The 20139-nt window shown below is 39.5% G+C and overlaps 1 protein-coding gene and 1 non-coding gene across 20 annotated transcripts in view; both read right to left on the bottom strand.

Annotated features, from left to right (window-relative positions):
* The window catches only part of RALGAPA1 (Ral GTPase activating protein catalytic subunit alpha 1), a 297019-nt gene that overhangs the window by 262140 nt on the left and 14740 nt on the right, over positions 1 to 20139 (bottom strand). The gene's annotated exons all lie outside the window — the stretch shown is intronic.
* LOC116526411 lies at positions 2076 to 2179 on the bottom strand. Its single transcript, XR_004258149.1, has one exon. It is a non-coding gene; the product is annotated as a small nucleolar RNA U13 (small nucleolar RNA).

Here is a 20139-nt window from a genome sequence, read left to right as displayed (position 1 = left end):
CATCTAATATTCAACCCCTTGACATCCTAATTTGTGAGATCTGCCAGACTCTACCTTGGCTGACTGAATCTGAGAGCTATATCTTCTTGGCCAGTGTGAAAAGAATGAACCTAAAAAGGAGTAGAAGAGCTCATAGAGATCAGACTGAGAAATGTTAATTTTTTTCCACAGTCTAGATATTACAAACTGTTATATCATCAAGTTACTGATATTTACTGCAAGTAAATGCATTACCTTCATATTTACACAGTTGAAGACTAGCTAGGTATTAGTATACCACTATTAAAGAATATAAAATAATGTCATTTTTTAAATTGAGTAGTCTGATAATATAAAAGAGTAATCAAAATACAGTACTACTGGTCATGCATGGTGGTTCACAACTATAATCTCAACACTTTGGGAGGCTGAAATGGGAGGACAGCTTGAGGCCAGGGGTTCGTGACCAGCCTGGGCAACAAAGCCAGACCTTATCTCTACAAGTAAGTAAATAAATAATAAAACAGTACTGCTAATATTCTGTATCTAGTTCCACACATCCAAAACAGATAATTTCTCGATTCATAAAATCATTTACCTAACACTCAAAGACATTCTTCTGGATATTGAAAATAATTAAACATATAGTAGCTGGATGTTTAAAATCTAAAATGGCTAACACAAATATAGTCAGACATTTTGTACACATTAAGTTTTTGCACAATGCAAATACTTTACACTATAAAGAAGTAAAAAGGAGTTTTATATACTAGAAAATGCATTACACTGAATAAGAAAAAAAATCCTATTACACTGGGAAGAGAAAATATACTTTGAAACAACAGGAAAAAAGCAGAGGAAGTTAATTCTAAATACACTGTATAAATCATGTTCATAGACCAATGCTTTACAATAAATGTATTACTAGAAAATAGGGTGAAAAGCACCAGGAATGATCTACACCCCATTTCATAGACAAGTCCACTAATCACATGCTTGGATATCACGGGACTGTGAAACTGAGAAGAGCTTCTCAACACATTCAATTTCCATAATTAAGCTGTTGCAGAACTGTAATAACATTCGGCAAACTAGCACCAGTTTGTGGACTACATTTTGAGTAGGAGTAGTATTGACTATGGGAAGAGGAATGGGTCAGGTCAATGTCTCATGCCTGCAATCCCAGCACTTTGGGAGGCCAAGGTGGGTGGGTCACTTGTGCTCAAGTGTTCAAGTCCATCTCTACAAAAGATACAAAAAATCAGCCAGGCATTGTAGTGCACATCTGTGGTCCCAGTTACTCAGAGGCTGAGGTAGGAGACTCGCTGGAGCCTGCGAGGCAGAGGTTGCAGTGAGCCAAGATTGTACCACTGCATTCCAACCTGGGTGACAGACAGAGACTTTGTCTTAAAATAAAAAAAAAAAAGAGAATGTTACAGAGTTTCAGTGTGTAGGCTGAACAGCCTTGACAGTGGTGCTGGAGGTTTATGATTCGCCAGTAAAACAGGATTTTGAAAAGTACAGTGATACAGTCAGAGAAGTGACATCATCTCTACTTCTGAAATCTGCATTAAAATCTGGTTACCAAATCCACGAAGTGTCTCTCCAGTATCTCTCACAAATACTAGTTATTTTATATTTACCTTGCTATTAAACCAAATTTTTAAGGTTGACACCTAATATCTTTATTTCTTTTTTTTTTTGAGACGGAGTCTTGCTCTGTCACCAGGCTGGAGTGCAGTGGTGCAATCTCGGCTCACTGCAATTTCCGCCTCCTCGGTTCAAGTGATTCTTCCGCCTCAGTCTCCCAAGTAGCTGGGACGACAGGTGCGTGCCATCCCGGCCGGCTAACATTTTTGTCTTTTTAGTAGAGACGGAGTTTCACCGTGTTGGCCAGGATGGTCTTGATCTCTTGACCTCGTGATCCACCCGCCTCGGCCTCCCAAAGTGCTCAGATTACAGGCGTTAAGTCACCGCGCCTGGCCAGTATCTTTATTTCTAAAAGCTTGAAGGACCACTGCCTTCTACTTACCTGCATTCATGTCTGTGCTCTTGTCCTAACTGCTTTTCATGTCTTTTTTTTTTTTTTTAAATCATATCAGATGGGTAATGTGCCAACGTCATAGAAAGGTTTGTGGGAGGTACATTTCATATATGAGTGTGAAAACCCAATCATCATGCTTATGAACTATAAAAGGCTCCCTTCCTTTACTTCTATCTATTGAAATTCTAATCATCTTCCAAGGCACAGATTAAATGTCCCTGCCCCATGGAGCTTTCTCTAAGCCACTCATTTAGATATGATTCTTCTCTCTTTTATACTCATGTTTCACATTTGACATATGATTCTCTTTTTCTATACCATTAACTCCTTTACTCCTTTGCAGTTACCCAAAATTTAGCAAAGCACTATAGCTATTTATTGAAATGGTTCTCAAACTATCTCTGAAGATCAGACCAGATAGAGATCAGATCCATCATTTTCAGATTTCAAGGAACAAGGCATAAGCAAGAATAGGTAATTATTTGTATTAAACATATTTTATAAGGAATGGCATATTTACAATAATTGGCTTAGCCCTAAGAACAATTGATGGAAAAGGGAAGATAACTGGGAACCTTGAAGCTACCAACTTAAAAGAATTCACATAAAAATAACAAATTTTTGGTAACACAAACACACCCCTTATCCTAGTTATTCTATTTTAGGTTTGGGTGGGGAAGGAAAGAGTAATTGTTACTAGGTGACTTCCCTGAATTTTTTGAAAAAAATATCAACAAGGAATTTTATTTCCTTTCATTCATTTATTCTCCTTTGTCTTCTAACACATAGCTTAAATAATTTTCAAATTTACCCATTTCTCTTTTTTTTTTTTTTTTTTTTTTTGAGACACAGTTTCACTCTTTTGCCCAGGCTGGAGTGCAGTGGCATGATCTTGGCTCACTGCAACCTCTGCCTCCTGGGTTCAAGCCATTCACCTGCCTCAGCCTCCTGAGTAGCTGGGACTACAGGCACGCACCACCACACCTGGCTTATTTTTTTTGTATTTTTAGTAGTGACAGCGTTTCAGCATATTGGTCAGGCTGGTCTCAAACTCCTGACCTCATGATCCGCCTGCCTCAGCCTCACAAAGTGCTGGAATTACAGGTGTGAGCCCCTGTGCCCTTTTTTTTTTTTTTTTTTTTTTTGAGACAGGGTCTTGCTGCAGCCTCAACCTCCTGGGCTCATTATTCTCCTGCTTCAGTCTCCCAAGTAGCAGGGACAACAGGTACATGCCACCAAACCCAGCTAATTAAAAAAAAATGTTGTGGAGATGGGGGTCTCACCATGTTGCCCAGGCTGGTATCAAACTCCTGGGCTCAAACAATCATCCTGCCTTGGCATCTCAAAGTGCTGGGATTATAAATGTGAGCCACCATACCCAGACTCTAATTTACCCATTTCTAATAGACCAAAGACTGAGACAAAAGTACAGAATCTAGACCACATAAAGATCATTCAGGGATTTCTACTCAGTTATTTATTTGTTTGTTTGACACAGTTTGCACTGTGGCCCAGGCTGGAGTGCAATGGCACAATCTCGGTTCACTGCAACCTCTGCCTCCCAGGTTCAAGTGATTCTCCTACCTCAGCCTCCTGAGTAGCTGGGATTATAATCTTGGTTCACTGCAACCTCTGCCTCCCAGATTCAAGCAATTATCCTGCCTCAGCATCCCAAGTAGCTGGGATTACAGGCGCCCACCTCTGCGCCCAGCTAATTTTTTGTATTTTTAGTAGAGGCAGGGTTTTACCATGTTGGCCAGGCTGGTCTTGAACTGCTGACCTCCCAAAGTGCTGGGACTACAGGCATGAGCCACCATGCCCAGCCCTCAGTTCACTTTTTAAAAAAAAAAATTTTTTCTGTACTTTTTAGGAAGAAATTCTACTACGTAACTTTGAGCAAGTCACAACATCACAACATCCCTGATTAAATTTTACTTCCTTTAGGGTTCCGATGAAAATTCAAATAATGTTTTAACTTTTTCTGTAAACTGTGGTTCAAATTAATGTTTTCATTTATATTTGAGGTTTTATTAATTTAATATACAGGTAAACCAAAGATCAAAAGTTTTAAATAAATAATATAGCTGAAGCCAGGCACAATGGCTCATGCCTGTAATCCCAGTGCTTTAGGAGGCTAAAACAAGAGGATCACTTGAGGCCAGGAGTACAAGACCAGCCTGGGCAACATAGTGAGGCTGCCCAATCCATAAATTCTTTGCTCAGTTAAACTCTGTTAAATGTAATTTGTCTAAAGTTTTTAACAGGGAAGAACATCTAATAATCTCTGCCACAATGTCATTAATATTTTTCAGTTAATGTCCTGTTTTATATTTTTGTTTGTTTTTCTATATTACATAGTACAGACCTTAATTTCTGAACCAAATTTCTTTGCACTAGTACTTAAGACAACCCAAGGAATGCTGACTTTACATGTCTTTTCTACCACTGTCAGTTGCCTGCTCACAAGTTGCTGACAAAACAGCAATTTTGCTCCCCTCAAACCTAGTATATTCATTATGAACTAAATAATATTTACTGAGCACTGATTATATTCCAGGCGCTATGCTAAGTCTAGGAATATGAACATGAAGACACATACATTTGCCCTTAGGAAGGCATACAAATAAATAAATATATTGCGATGAAAAAAAATCAAATTAACAGAGGGAAATAAGCATAGTATACAAAAAAGCTCCTGTATCTACATGATAGGGAAATAGGGAAGACTTCATATAGGCTAGCTATAGATTTTGCCTGAGATCTGAAAGAAGAGTGGAAGCTTTCAAATATAAGGGTGATAAGAAGACAGTCCCGTATTATAAATATCATCAGCTATGGCACAGGCATCACAGACTATACATGCAAAGGATCTAGAATGTACCCTTATAAGAATCTAATGTCTGACTGGTGGTGGCTCAGGCCTGTAATCCCAGCACTTTGGGAGGTGGGCAGATCACTTGAGGTCAGGAGTTCAAGACCACCCTGGCCAACATGAAATCCCATTTCTACTAAAAATACAAAAATAGTCAGGGGTGGTGGAACTCACCTGTAGTCTCAGCTACTAGGGAGACTGAAGCAGGAGAATCACTTGAACCCAGAAGGTGGGGGTTGCAGTGAGCCAAGATTGTGCCACTGCACTGCATCCTGGGTGACAGAGCAAGACCCTGTCTCAAAAAAAAAAAAAAAAAAAAAAAAAATCTAATGCCTAATGATCTTCTGATGTGGAACAGTTTCATCCCAAAACCATTACTCACCCACACTGTCCACGGAAAAACTATCTTCCACAAAACTGGTCCCTGGTGCCAAAAAGGTTGGGGACCACTAATATAAAGAGTTACAAGAAAAGAGAGCTGGAGGACAGAATGCTAGAAAATATCAACATTAAAGGTAGGATTTGGTTACATATAAAAAGTCTGGTCAAACACAAAACACCAGGACTAACATAGGAACATGAGGGAAGCCACAAATTCCATTTCACAGCCCATGAAGTACTTACCATGAGGAAAGCTCACCTTCCTAAGCTGAAAAATATTTACAGACAAGAAGTTAGAATTGGCCAGGCACAATGGCTCACGTCTGTTGTAATCCTAGCATTTTGGGAGGCTGAGGCAGCAGATCACTTGAAGCCAGGAGTTCAAGACCAGCCTAGCCAACATGGTGAAACCCGGTTTCTACTAAAAATACAAAAATTTGCCAGGCATGGTGGCACAAGCCTGTGTTCCCAGCTATTCTGGAGACTGGGACACAAGAATCACTTGAACCCAGGAGGCACAGGTTGCAGTGAGCAGAGATCTCACCAGCCTGGGTGACAGAGTAAGACTCCATCTCAAAAAATAAACAAAATCAAAAAAAGAAGTTAGAATTAAAGTTAAACTGTGGCAGACATGTCCAAAGAATTTGTGGGGATGGCAACTAGTAGGCAACAACAATATTGGGATGGTGGTAATATGAGGAAATAGTACTGTCATGTTAGAAACCTTGGAACAGGTCAGGTGCGGTGGGCTCACACCTGTAATCCCAGCACTTTGGGAGGCTGAAGTGGGCAGATCACTTGAGGTCAGGAGTTAGAAACCAGCCTGGCCAACAAGGTGAAATCCCATCTCTAGTAAAACTACAAAAATTAGCCAGGCATGGTGGTGGGCACCTGTAATCCCACCTACTCAGAAGGCTGAGGCAGGAGAATTGCTTGAACCTTGTAGGCAGAGGTTGCAGTGAGCCTGGATCGCACCACTGTAATGCAGCTTAGGCAACAAGAGCGAGACTCCATCTCAAAAAAGAAAAAAAAAAAAAAAAGAAGCCTTGGAACAAGTATAAATAATGGTTGTTCAACAGAGAAATTCAAGTCCTCTCTGCAAAGGGCCAATTTCATTATGATGTAAAAATCAGGTAAGGTACATTTTCATATTAAACTTTTTGTTAAATAAACTTTTGTAACAGAAGTTTGCAAAAGAGTAATTTGCTTAAATAGAATAGTATGAAATGAAATGAAGGCAGAAATAAAGATGTTCTTCGAAACCAACGACAATGAAGATACAACATACCAGAAACTCTGGGACACATTTAAAGCAGTCTCTAGAGGAAAATATATAGCAATAAGTGCCCACATGAGAAGAAAGGAGAGATCTAAAATTGACACCCTATCGTCAAAATTGAAAGAGCTAGAGGAGTAAGATCAAAAATACTCAAAACCTAGCAGTAGACAAGAAATAACGAAGATCAGAGCAGAACTGAAGGAGACAGAGACACAAAAAGTCCTTCAAAAAAATCAATTAATCCAGGAGCTGGTTTTTCGAAAAGATCAACAAAATAGACAGACCACTAGCCAGATTAATAAAAAAGAAAAGAGAGAATAACCAAGTTGACGCAATAAAAAATGATAAAGGGGATATCACCACAGATTCCACAGAAATACAAACCATCATCAGAGATTATTACAAACAACTCTATGCACATAAAATAGTAAACCTGGAAGAAATGGATAAATTCCTGGACACTTGCCTCCTCCCAAGCCTAAACCAGGAAGAAGTCAAAACCATGAACAGACTGGCAGCAATTAAGAGCCTATCACCCAAAAAAAGTCCAGGTCCAGACAGGTTCACAGCCGAATTCTACCAGACATACAAAGAGGAGCTGGTACCATTCCTTGTGAAACTATTCCAAATAATCCAAAAAGAGGGAATCCTTCCCAAACCATTTTATGAGACAAACATCATCCTGATACCAAAACCCGGCAGAGACTCAAAAAGAAAAGAGAACTTCAGGCCAACATCCATGATGAACATAGATGCAAAAATCTTCAATAAAATACTGGCAAGCCGATTGCAACAGCAAAACAAAAAGCTTATCCACCATGATCAAGTAGGATTCATCCCAGGGATGCAAGGCTGGTTCAACATACACAAGTCTATAAACATAATTCACCACATAAACAGAACCAAAGACAAAAACCACATGATTATCTCAATACATGCACAGAAAGCCTTTGACAAAATTCAATAGCACTTTATGCTAAAAACCCTCAATAAACTAGGTATTGATGGAACGTATCTCAAAACAATAAAAGCTATTTAGGACAAGCCAACAGCCAATATCATACTGAATGGGCAAAAACTGGAAGCATTCCCTTTGAAATCTGGCACTAGACAAGGATGCCCTCTCTCGCCACTCCTATTCAATATAGTACTGGAAGTTCTAGCCAGAGCAATCAGGCAAGAAAAAGAAATAAAGGGTATTCAAATAGGAAAGGAGGAAGTCAAATTGTCTCTATTTGCAGACAACATGATTGTATATCTAGAAGACCCCATCTTCTCAGCCCAAAATCTCCTGAAACTGATAAGCAACTTCAGCAAAGTCTCAGGATACAAAATCAATGTGCAAAAATCACAAGCATTCCTATACGCCAATAACAGACTCAAAGGGAGCCAAATCAAGAACAAACTGCCATTCACAATTGCTACAAAGAGAATAAAATACCTAGGAATACAACTAACAAAGTAAGTAAAAGATATCTTCAAGGAGAGCTACAAACCACTGACCAAGGAAATAAGAGAGGACACAAACAGATGGAAAAACATTCCATGCTCATGGTTAGGAAGACTCAATATTGTGAAAATGGCCACACTGCCCAAAGTCATTTACAGATTCAACGCTATCCCCATCAAGCTACCAATGACCTTCTTCACAGAACTGGAAAAAAACACGTTAAACTTCATATGGAATCAAAAGAGAGCTCGCGTAGCCAAGTCAATTCTAAGCAAAAAGAACAAAGCAGGAGGTTTGATTTTCTGCTCTTGTGTCGGTTTGCTGAGAATGATGGTTTCCAGGTTCATCCATGTCCCTACAAAGTACACAAACTCATCGTTTTTGATGGCTGCGTAATATTCCATGGTGTATATGTGCCACATTTTCCCTGTCCAGTCTATCATCGATGGGCATTTGGGTTGGTTCTAGGTCTTTGCTATTGTAAACTGTGCTGCAATGAACATTCGTGTGCACGTGTCCTTATAGTAGAACGATTTATAATCCTTTGGATATATACCCAGTAATGGGATTGCTGGGTCAAATGGAATTTCTATTTCTAGGTCCTTGAGGAATCGCCACACTGTGGCGCCACACTGTGAATCGCCATATCACACTACCAGACTTCAAACTATACTACAAGGCTACAGTAATCAAAACAGCATGGTACTGGTACCAAAACAGAGATATACATCAATGGAACCGAACAGAGGCCTTGGAGGCAACACAACACATCTACAACCATCCGATCTTTGACAAACCTGACAAAAAAAAGCAATGGGGAAAGGATTCCCTGTTTAATAAACGGTGTTGGGAAAACTGACTAGCCATGTGCAGAAAGCAGAAACTGGAACCCTTCCTGACACCTTACACTAACATTAACTCCGGATGGATTAAAGATTTAAACATAAGACCTAACACCATAAAAACCCTAGAAGAAAATCCAGGCAAAACCATTCAGGACATAGGCGTAGGCAAGGACTTCATGACCAAAATACCAAATGCATTGGCAACAAAAGCCAAAATAGACAAATGGGACCTAACCAAACTCCACAGCTTCTGCATGGCAAAAGAAACAGTCATTAGAGTGAATTGGCAACCAACAGAATGGGAAATAATTTTTGCGGTTTACCCATCTGACAAAGGGCTGATACCCAGAATTTACAAAGAACTAAAACAGATTTACAAGAAAAAAACAAACAAGCCCATTCAAAAGTGGGCAAAGGATATGAACAGACACTTTACAAAAGAAGACATACATGAGGCCAACAAACATATGAAAAAATGCTCATCATCACTGGTCATTAGAGAAATGCAAATCAAAACTACATTGAGATACCATCTCATGCCAGTTAGAATGGCAACCATTAAAAAATCCGGAGACAACAGACGCTGGAGAGGATGTGGAGAAAAAGGAACACTTTTACACTGTTGGTGGGAGTGTAAATTAGTTCAACAATTGTGGAAGACAGTGTGGCGATTCCTCAAGGACCTAGAAATAGAAATTCCATTTGACCCAGCAATCCCATTACCGGGTATATATATCCAAAGGATTATAAATCGTTCTACTATAAGGACACGTGCACACGAATGTTCATTGCAGCACAGTTTACAATAGCAAAGACCTAGAACCAACCCAAATGCCCATCGATGATAGACTGGACAGGGAAAATGTGGCACATATACACCATGGAATATTACGCAGCCATCAAAAACGATGAGTTTGTGTACTTTGTAGGGACATGGATGAACCTGGAAACCATCATTCTCAGCAAACCGACACAAGAACAGAAAATCAAACACCGCATGTTCTCACTCATAGGTGGGTGTTGAACAATGAGAACACATGGACACACAGAGGGGAGCACTACACACTGGTTTCTGTTGGGGGGAAATAGGGGAGGGACAGCGGGGGGTAGGGAGTTGGGGGGAGATAGCATGGGGAGAAATGCCAGATATAGGCAAAGGAGAGGAAGGCAGCAAATCACACTGCCACGTGTGTACCTATGCAACAATCTTGCATGTTCTTCACATGTACCCCAAAACCTAAAATGCAATAAAAAATATATATTTATAAATAAAAAAGAAAAAAGAAAATAAAAATAAAAAAAATAAACTTTTGTAACAGAAGTCTGAAAAAGAGTAATTGCTTAAATGGAATAGTAGCATGATTATTTAAATTAAGTATATCAAATACCGTGCACATGAGAAGTTAAAAGAGCAAGTTCATTATCTATTAAAAGTCCTTAAGATGGTAGCAAGGGATAATGCAGTCTTAATATGATAAGCCAGGTATCAAAGTCCTTGATAAACTTAATGAAGTGACCAGGAGGTTAAGAAATAAGAGCAGTGACAAAGTTTGAAAGATGGTGTGATCGAGCAGCATGCACCCAAAAGCAAGATGAATTTTCAGATGGGTCCTGAAATATAATAGCAGAAATAGAGTCATAATATAACAATATAACAATAGTAGGAATGTTGACTTCTTCAGGCCTGGGAGAATAATCACTTATTAGGGCAGGTATACAAGGGGATCTGTGTCTTCAGAGAAGAATTCGAATTCAGATAAGGCCAGATGCAGCATATGTCTTTTGCCTTAATGTGCATAAGCATTTACATTAAAAAGGTTTGCATTTGGCCGCACACGGTGACTCACACCTGTAATCCCAGCACTTTGGGAGGCCGAGGTGGGTAGATTTCCTGAGGTCAGGAGGTGGAGACCAGACTGGCCAACATGGTGAAACCCTGCCTCTACTAAAAATACAAAAATTAGCTAGGCATAGTGGCACATGCCTGTAATCCCAGGTACTCAGGAGGCTGAGGCAGGAGAATCGCTTGAACCTGGGAGGCAGAGGTTGTAGTGAGCCGAAGTTGCCATTGCACTCCAGCCTGAGCAACAAGAGAGAAACTCCATCTCAAAAAAAAAAAAAAAGGTATACATCTGCAACAGTGTCACCTAAAAGTCATTTCTATGATAAACATCTTGAAGAATGTTATTATGCTGTTTTCTTTTTCATATAATTCAACTACTTCAACACTTAGCTGAAAAGGTAGGCTAAGAAGAATAAAAAAAAAAAAAAAAAAAAAAAAAAAAAAAAAAAAAAGAAAACAGAATAAAATAAATAAATAAATAAAAAGAAAAAACAAAAGAAAAAAAAAAGAAAAAAAAGGTAGGCTAGGATCAGACAACAGATTGTCTTAAACACTGGCCAAGAATTTCCTTCTGTATCACATAGGCAAAGGGAAGGCATGGGGGGTTTTAGAGCAGTTAGTGACATGATTTTTTTTGTAGAGTCTCACTCTGTCACCCAGACCGAAGTGCATTGGTGTGGTGATTTCAGCTTACTGCAACCACTGCCTCCCGGGTTCAAGTGATTCTCCTGCCTCTGCCTCCCAGGTAGCTGGGATTACAAGCACCCACCACCACACCTGGCTAAGTTTTGTATTTTTAGTAGAGATGTGGTTTCACCATGTTGGCCAGGCTGGTCTCAAACTCCTGACCTCAAGTGATATGCCTGTCTCGGCCTCCCAAAGTGCTGGGATTACAAGCGTGAGCCACCATGTCCGGCTGGTGACATGCTCTTAAGGTGCTTTAGAAAGATCGTGACAGAACCTGGCTGGGCATGGTGGCTCACCCCTGTAATCCTAGCACTTTGGGAAGCCAGGGCAGGTGGATTGCTTGAGGCCAAGAGTTCAAAGCCAGCCTGGACAACATGGCGAAACCCTATCTCTATTAAAAATACAAAAATTTTAGCCAGGTATTGTGGTGCATGCATATAATCCCAGCTACTTGGGAGGCTGAGACCCGAGAATCACTTGAACCTGGGAGACGGAGGTTGCAGTGAGCTGAGATCATGCCACTACACTCCAGCCTGGATGACAGAGCACAACCCTGTCTCATTAAAAAAAAAAAAAGAAAGATTGTGACAGGACCATGTAAGAGCTTGGGGCGGTGCGGGGCGGGGCGGGGGGTGAGAAGACCCTCATAGAAAGATCAACTAGTAAATTGCTGCAAAGTTCAGGCAAGAAACAATAAAAATTTAAACTACATAAATGATGGTAAGAACAGAGAAAAAAGGAACAGATTCAAGTATTGCTATAAAGCCAGAAAAGAGCACAAATGGACTGGGGAGATGTGAAGTTGCCCCAGAGACATTTCTAACTCCAACTGGAGTCCCAACATAAATTTATCTTTTCTCTACCACATTGTTAAAGATGGAAGTTTCTTGTCTTAGTGATCTATAACAAGAAGATAGTGATGCCATTTATTAAAGATGTATTAATCACCTATTCTGTTATTTTCTCCAAGGTCTATTTCTACAATGTGTACCCTTTAGAGAAGAGACATTAGATAACACACACACACACACACACACACACACACACACACACACACACACAGACAGAGTAAATAAATTTAGAATTCTAAAAATGTTTTTTTTTATTTATTTTATTTTATTTTATTTTGAGACAGAGTCTCACTCTGTTGCTGGGTGCCAGAGGCACTATCTCAGCTCACTACAACCTCCGTCTCCTGGGTTGAAGCAATTCTCCTGCCTCAGCCTCCCGAGTAGCTGGGACTACAGGTGTGCACCACCACGCCCAGCTAATTTTTGTATTTTTAGTAGAGACAGGGTTTCACCATGTTGGCCAGGATGGTCTTGATCTCTTGACCTCGTGATCTGCCTGCCTTAGCCTCCCAAAGTGCTGGGATTACATCTAAAAATATTTTAACCAAAAACAACAACAACAAAGGGATGCTTCATTTTCTAAGATACTGAAAACTTGTAACCCAACACGTTTCTCTTTCCACCTTAGGTCCCAGGAAATCTAAGAACCAAATTCAATGCCTTATGGATATAATTAGTTCATCTCTGAAAACTGATGTTTCCTTTAAGTGATGGCTATTCAGTTGTTGCCTGTTTTATCATTAATTGTTCTATTCCACATTGTATTCAATCCTATAAGCCTCATAAAATCCTTCAGCTGCAATAAAATCCTTAATAAACAAAATGTTAATAGAAAGATGATTTACAATATTTGAAAAAGCTTGTTCTATTAAGATCAGTTAACACTGTTTATGTTATTAATCTGCAAAGTAAATCAATTCTTCATAAATAAAGTAGTTCAATGAGGTCAAATTCATTTTTCAAATCAGTCAGATTAAAATTAAAGAACATAAATGAAATTGTATACAAATTAAAGAATGTAAAAGCATCTAATGTCATGTATACAGAATTACTTACTAACACTCTATACCAAACTCTTCAAAAATAATCAAGTTTGGCTGGGCACGGTGGCTCACACCTGTAATCCCAGCACTTTGGGAGGTCAAGGCAGTCGGATAACTTAAGCCCAGGAGTTCAATTCCAGCCATGGCAACACAGGGAAACCCTGATCTCTCTATAAATTTATTGTATATATAAACACACACAGTTAGCTTATTTTGGGATTTTTTTTGGCTTTTTTTTTTTAACTTATTTTTATAGACGGTTGTAGTTCACACATTCTCAGATTTTCAGTCAAATTTGTTAATCCATACTATTTTTAAGTCATTTAATAAACATATATAATTTGTCTTTATATATTATCATTTATACCTACTGAATACTTTCTGAGTAAAATATCTTCACTCAGATATTACAAAGATATCAGACATTACTCATATAAATACATTCAGATTAGAGAAAGACAAACATTTTTCACTGATCAATTTATAACAAATTCCTTCTCCAAATATAAAAAAGTAAAATATGGGGACAAAGGTGCTTGGTATAAAGCCAATTTTTAGTCTCATTCATTTAAGAGAACCTCTTATTACCAGCAATTGATGTCCACTGTCTTGAAAACTGTTGCTTCTTATGTGCGTGTTCTTTTAATTGTTTCAACACATATGGACATCAGGTAAGGAGAGCAATTCCTAAAAGATGGCAAACAAACAAGGTGTGTCCTATGACCACTCCAGCTTACTGCCTGAAGAGAGCTTCTAAGTCAAGGCAAGAAGAAAGCAAATCCAGGTAGACCCAGCAAACTCGATGAATTAAGAAAGTGAAGCCAAGCACCTAGGAAGACCAAGACAATCAGAGTTCATGGGACAGAGCACCAGGAGGAGACAGCTACACACAGTGAGAATACAGGAGAATAGGGAGCGTCCCCTTTAAGTATTATCATAGTACATATACTTACAAAGAAACTACCCAAGACAGAAGAAAGAACCATGCTGAAGCTTTGGAGGGAAAAGTACAAGGTGCTCACACAAGGCTGGGAACAGTGCTTGTAACCAAAAGCTGGACTACAAAAATAAAATCTCAGCCAGGCACAGTGGCTCATGCCTGTAATTCCAACACTTTGGGAGGCCAAGGCAGGCGGATCATAAGGTCAGGAGTTCAAGACCAGCCTGGCCAAAAATGGTGAAACCTCAGCTCTACTAAAAATCCAAAAAATTAGTAGGCATGGTGGCGCACACCTGTAATTCTAGCTACCTGGGAGGCTGAAGCAGGAGAACTGCTGCAACCTGGGAGGTATAGGTTGAAGTGAGACAAGATCGCACCACTGCACTCCAGACTGGGCAACTGAGCGAGACTCCATCTCAAAAATAAATAAATAAAATAAAATCTCATAATTTGTGGGGCACTGGGTCAAATAGGAAGGTACTGCCTTATACTAGACGACAATTAATCCTAAATGGATCCACCCAACAAATCATAAAAGCAAGACCCAAAATAATAAAACTGTTTTCAAGTAACCTACCTATATCCCGGAAAAAAACTCAAGTATTTATAGGTGGTCAGGCATGGTGGCTTGTGGCTCACGCCTGTAATCCCAGCACTTTGGAAGGCCTTGGACAGATCACTTGAGTCCAGGAGGTCGAGACCAGCCTGGGCAATATGGCAAAACCCCATCTCTACAAAACAAACAAAAAATTAGCTACGCGTGGTAGCTCGCACCTGTAGTCCCTAGCTACTCAGGAGGCTGAGGTAGAAGGGTCGTTTGAGCCCAGGGGGTCATGACAGACTGAGACTCTGCCTCCAAAATCAAAGCAAAACAAAAAAAGAATTTATAGAAATAGAAAAATACCCAGAATATAAGAAAGTAAAATTCAGAATATCAGATAGCCAAAAGTTACCAGGCACACAAAGAATCAGGAAAACAACCCAAGATAAGGAAGGAAGATAATCAATTAAAATGCCTAGAATTCAAAGAGATGTCAGAATTAGTAGAGAAGTATATTAACTGTATTCCATATGCTCAAAAACAAGACAATAGATGATATAAAACAAGACCCAAGATGACCTAGATAAAAACTACAATTTCTGAGATAAAAAATAAACTAGATTAAATGACAGACTATATGCAGTGGAAGAAAAGATTAGTGAACTTGAAGATATAGCAACAGAATCCATCCAAGATGAAACACACAGAGGAAAAAAAATCCAAAACATTAAAAAAAAATCAGTAAACTATGAGACCTTCCAATATATTAACAACACTTCTTAACAATCTAATATTAATATTTCTTAAGACAGCAGTAAATGTAAGGGAAAGGAGAAAGAAGTGAAAAATGAGGACCAAAATTTTTCCAAATTTGATGGAGACTACAAACCTTCAGTCTGAGGGAATAAAGGACTGAAAAAAAAAAAAAAAAAAAAAGAAAGAAAACTATAAACCCACAAATGTAAGAAGCTCAATGAACCTTAAGCCAAGAAATATGAAGAAAACTAACCAAGGCACATGGTAATCAAATTCCTCAACACCAGGGATGAAGAGGTCTTTTTTTTTTTTTTTTTTTGGGAACGGGGTTTCCCTCTTTTTCCCCAGGCTGGGGGCGGTGGGGGGATCTTCGGTCACCGCAAACTCCGCCTCCTGGGTTCAGGCAATTCTCCTGCCCCAGCCTCCTGAGTTGCTGGGATTACAGGCACGCACCACCATGCCCAGCTAATTTTTTGTATTTTTAGTAGAGACGGGGTTTCACCATGTTGACCAGGATGGTCTCGATCTCTTGACCTCGTGATCCACCCGCCTCGACCTCCCACAGTGCTGGGATTACAGGCTTGAGCCACCGTGCCCGGCCTTGAAGAGGTCTTAAAATCACCCAGAGAAGAAAATGACATCTTCCATAAAAATAAGAAGTAAGATATAACAAACAAACAAAAATAAAGAAAAAATAAATAAAAAGTAAGATATAGACAATAGCAGACTTCTTATCAGAAACAATACAAACAAAAAGACAGTGAAGTAAAATATTTAAAGAACAAAAAATACAAACCATCAACCCAGAATTCTAAACAGAACAAAAGTATCTTTCAAAAAAGAGGGCAAAGTAAAGACCTTTTCAGACAAACAAAAACATGAAGAATCCATCACATTCAGAGGAGGAGGAATAAAGAAAGGTTGGTTGATGAATATAAACATACAGTTAGAAGGAATAAATTCTGTCATTTGATAACATGGTAGAATGACTACAGTAAACAACGTATTATATATCTCAATATAGGAGAGGCTCGGCACGGTGGCTCACATCTGTAATCCCTGCACTTTGGGAGGCTGAGGAGGGCGGATCACCTGAGGTCGGGAGTTTGAGACCAACCTGACCAATGCGGAGAAACCCTGGATCTACTTAAAATACATAATTAGCTGGGCATGGTGGCACATGCCTGTAATCCCAGCTACTCGGGAGGCTGAGGCAGGAGAACACCTTGAACCCAGGAGGTAGAAGTTGCGGTGAGCCAAGATCATGCCACTGTACTCCAGCCTGGGCAACAAGAATGGAATGCTATCTCAAAAATAAATAAATTTAAAAAAACAGAAGGTTTTTTTTTTTTTTTTTTTTTTTTGAGACAGGGTCTTGCTCTGTTGTCCAAACTAGAGTGTACTGACATGATCACAGCTCACTGCAGTCTCGACCCCCTGGGCTCAAATGATCCTCCTACCTCAGCCTCTCAAGCAGGTGGATCACAAGTGGCTGCCACCACATTCCCCTAATTTTTGTACTTTTTGTAGAGGTGGGGTTTCACCTTGTACCCCATGATGGTCTTGAACGCCTGGGCTCAAGTGATCCACCAGCCTCAGCCTCCCAAAGTGATGGGACTACAGGTGTAAGCCACTATGCTCGGCATTTTTTTTTTTTTTTTTGAAGAGTCTTGGACTGTTGAAGGCTAGTGTGCAGGGGCAGGGGCACGAACACAGCTGACTGCAGGCAGCACCAATCTCCTGGGCTCGAGCAATCCTACCACCTCAGCTTCCTCAATCACTGGGACCACAGGTGCATGCCACAACACCTGGCTAATTTTTAAATTTTTCTGTAGAGACAGGGTCTTGCATTGTTGCCCAGGCTGGTCTCAAACTCCTGGGCTCAAGCAATTCTCCTGTCTTGATCTCCCAAAGTGCTGGGATTCCAGGAGTGACCCACTATGCCCAGCCTGTAAGAGAAAACTTAAAATGTTCCCAGCACAAAGAAATAACAAATGTTCAAGGTGATAAATATCCTAAATACCTTGATTTGATCATGATATATTGTACACATATATCAAAATGTCACATGTATCCCATCAATATGTACAAATTATTATGTACTAAATTTTTTTTTAAGGAATCTATTACCAGATCATTATCACAAAAAAAAAAAAAGTGTTAAAGACAGTCCTTCATGTAGAAACAAAATTATACTGGATAGAAATATTGGCTGGGAGTGGTGGCTCACGCCTATAACCCCAGCACTTTGGGAGGCCTAGGCTCCAACTCCTTTGGGGCCAGGAGTTCAAAACCAGTCTGGCCAACACGGTGAAACCCCATCTCAACTAAAAATACAACAACAACAAAAAAATTACCGAGGCATGGTGGTACATGCCTGTAATCCCAGCTATTTGGGAGGCTGAGGCACAAGAATCGCTTGTACCCAGGAGATGAAGGTAGTAAGCCAAGATGGCACCGCTGCACTCAGCCTGGGCGACAGAGCAAGACTGTCTCAAAAAAAAAAAAAAAAAGTGTCTACACAAAGAAATGAAGAGCCCTGGAAATGGCACTACATGGGTGAATATATGAGACTTATTTATTATTTAAAAACCTTTAAAAGGTCACGGCTTGTTTAAACAAAGTAATATAGTGTAGGGTTAATAATAACATGATAAGTAAAATATATCACAACAAAAGCATAAAGGTTGGGTGGAAAAATGGAAGTAGATTCTTATAAGGTTCTTATACTACACGGGAAGGGGTATAATATCACTTAAAAGTATGCACTCTGGCAACTTAAAGATGTATACTATAAATCATATAAAGAAATCACTAAAATAATAAATGAAAGGAAAAGAATCATAAAATTTACTCAACTAATTCAAAAGAGGGGAGAACAAAAGGAAACTAAGGAACAGACAGGTCAAACAGAAAACAAATAGCAACATGACAAACTCAAATCTAACCATATCAATAATCATGTTAAATGGAACTACCCAAACACCTCAATTAAAAGGCATAATTTGATCAGATAAAAAAGACCCAACCACACGCTGCCAACAATAAATCCACTTTAAATACAAAAAAAATGAAATATATATGTCCTGCTAACACTAATCAAATGCAAGTGGACATGGCCATATTAATATCAAAGTAGATTCCTAAGCAAAGACTATTTCCAGGGAGAAAGAGATCATTTCAAAATGATAAAGTCAATTCATCAAAAAGAAATAAGCCTAAAGGTTTAGTCGGCTAATGACAGAACTTCAAAATATATGAAGAAAATACTGATAGAAGTTTAAAAGAAAATAAACCCACAATTACAGTCAGAAACTTCAGCACTCTTCTCTCAATACTTGATGAAAACAACTAGACAGAAATTCAGTAAGGACAGAGAAGACTTGAACAACACTAACGAGCAACTTGTGCTAACTGACATTTTTAGAACACTTAACCCACCAAGAGAAGAATATATATGGCTTTCAAGTGCATACAAAAATGTATCAAGTTAAAACATCTCTGGACCATCAAACAATTTTATTAACTTTTAAATAATTCAGGTAATAAAAAATATGTTTTCTAACTACAATGGAATTGAATTAGAAATGAATAACCAAAAGGTATCTGAATAATCCACAAATATTTGAAGCTAAAGGACAGACTTGTAGGCTGGGTGATCCCAGCACTTTAGGAGGCCAAGGCAGGCAGATCACAAGGTCAGGAGTTCAAGCCCAGCCTGGTCAACATAATGAAACCCTGCCTCTACTAAAAATACAAAAAATTAGCCAGGCATGGGCACCCCTGATCCCAGCTGTTCGGGAGGCTGAAGCAGAAGAATAGCTTGAACCTGGGAGGCCAAGGTTGCAGTGAGCTGAGATCACACCACTGTACTCCAGCCCGGGCGACAGTGTGAGACTCGATCTCAACAAAAAAAAGAAACTGGACTTGTAAATAACCCATGGATCAAAGAAAGTATTTTGGAACTAAATGAAAATGAAAATACAAAATATCGCCGGGCGCGGTGGCTCAAGCCTGTAATCCCAGCACTTTGGGAGGCCGAGGCGGGTGGATCACGAGGTCAAGAGATCGAGACCATCCTGGTCAACATGGTGAAACCCCGTCTCTACTAAAAATACAAAAAATTAGCTGGGCATGGTGGCGCGTGCCTGTAATCCCAGCTACTCAGGAGGCTGAGGCAAGAGAATTGCCTGAACCCAGGAGGCGGAGGTTGCGGTGAGCCGAGATCGCGCCATTGCACTCCAGCCTGGGTAACAAGAGCGAAACTCTGTCCCAAAAAAAAAAAAAAAAAAAAGAAAATACAAAATATCATAAGTTGTGAGATGAGTTAGGGGAAAATTTTTATCACCAAATGCTTCTAGTAGAAAGAAGAACGTTTTCAAATCAAATATCCTTTATGAAACTATAAAACGAGCAAATTAAACTAAACTAAATAGAAGAAAATAACAAAGACTGACAAGCACAGTAGCTCATGCCTGTAATTCCAGCACTTTGGGAGGCAAAGACAGGTGGAACACGGGTGGGAGGTCAGGAGTTTGAGACCAGCCTGGCCAACATGGTGAAACCTCATCTCTACTAAAAATAGAAAAATTAGCCAGGCAGATGGCACACACCTGTAGTCCCAGCTA

Source organism: Sapajus apella, unplaced genomic scaffold (genome assembly GCF_009761245.1).
Source record: "Sapajus apella isolate SASKATOON/1434 unplaced genomic scaffold, GSC_monkey_1.0 scaffold50, whole genome shotgun sequence".
NCBI classification, from domain to species: Eukaryota; Metazoa; Chordata; class Mammalia; order Primates; family Cebidae; genus Sapajus; species Sapajus apella.
This window is presented reverse-complemented; position numbering and strand designations above follow the sequence as displayed.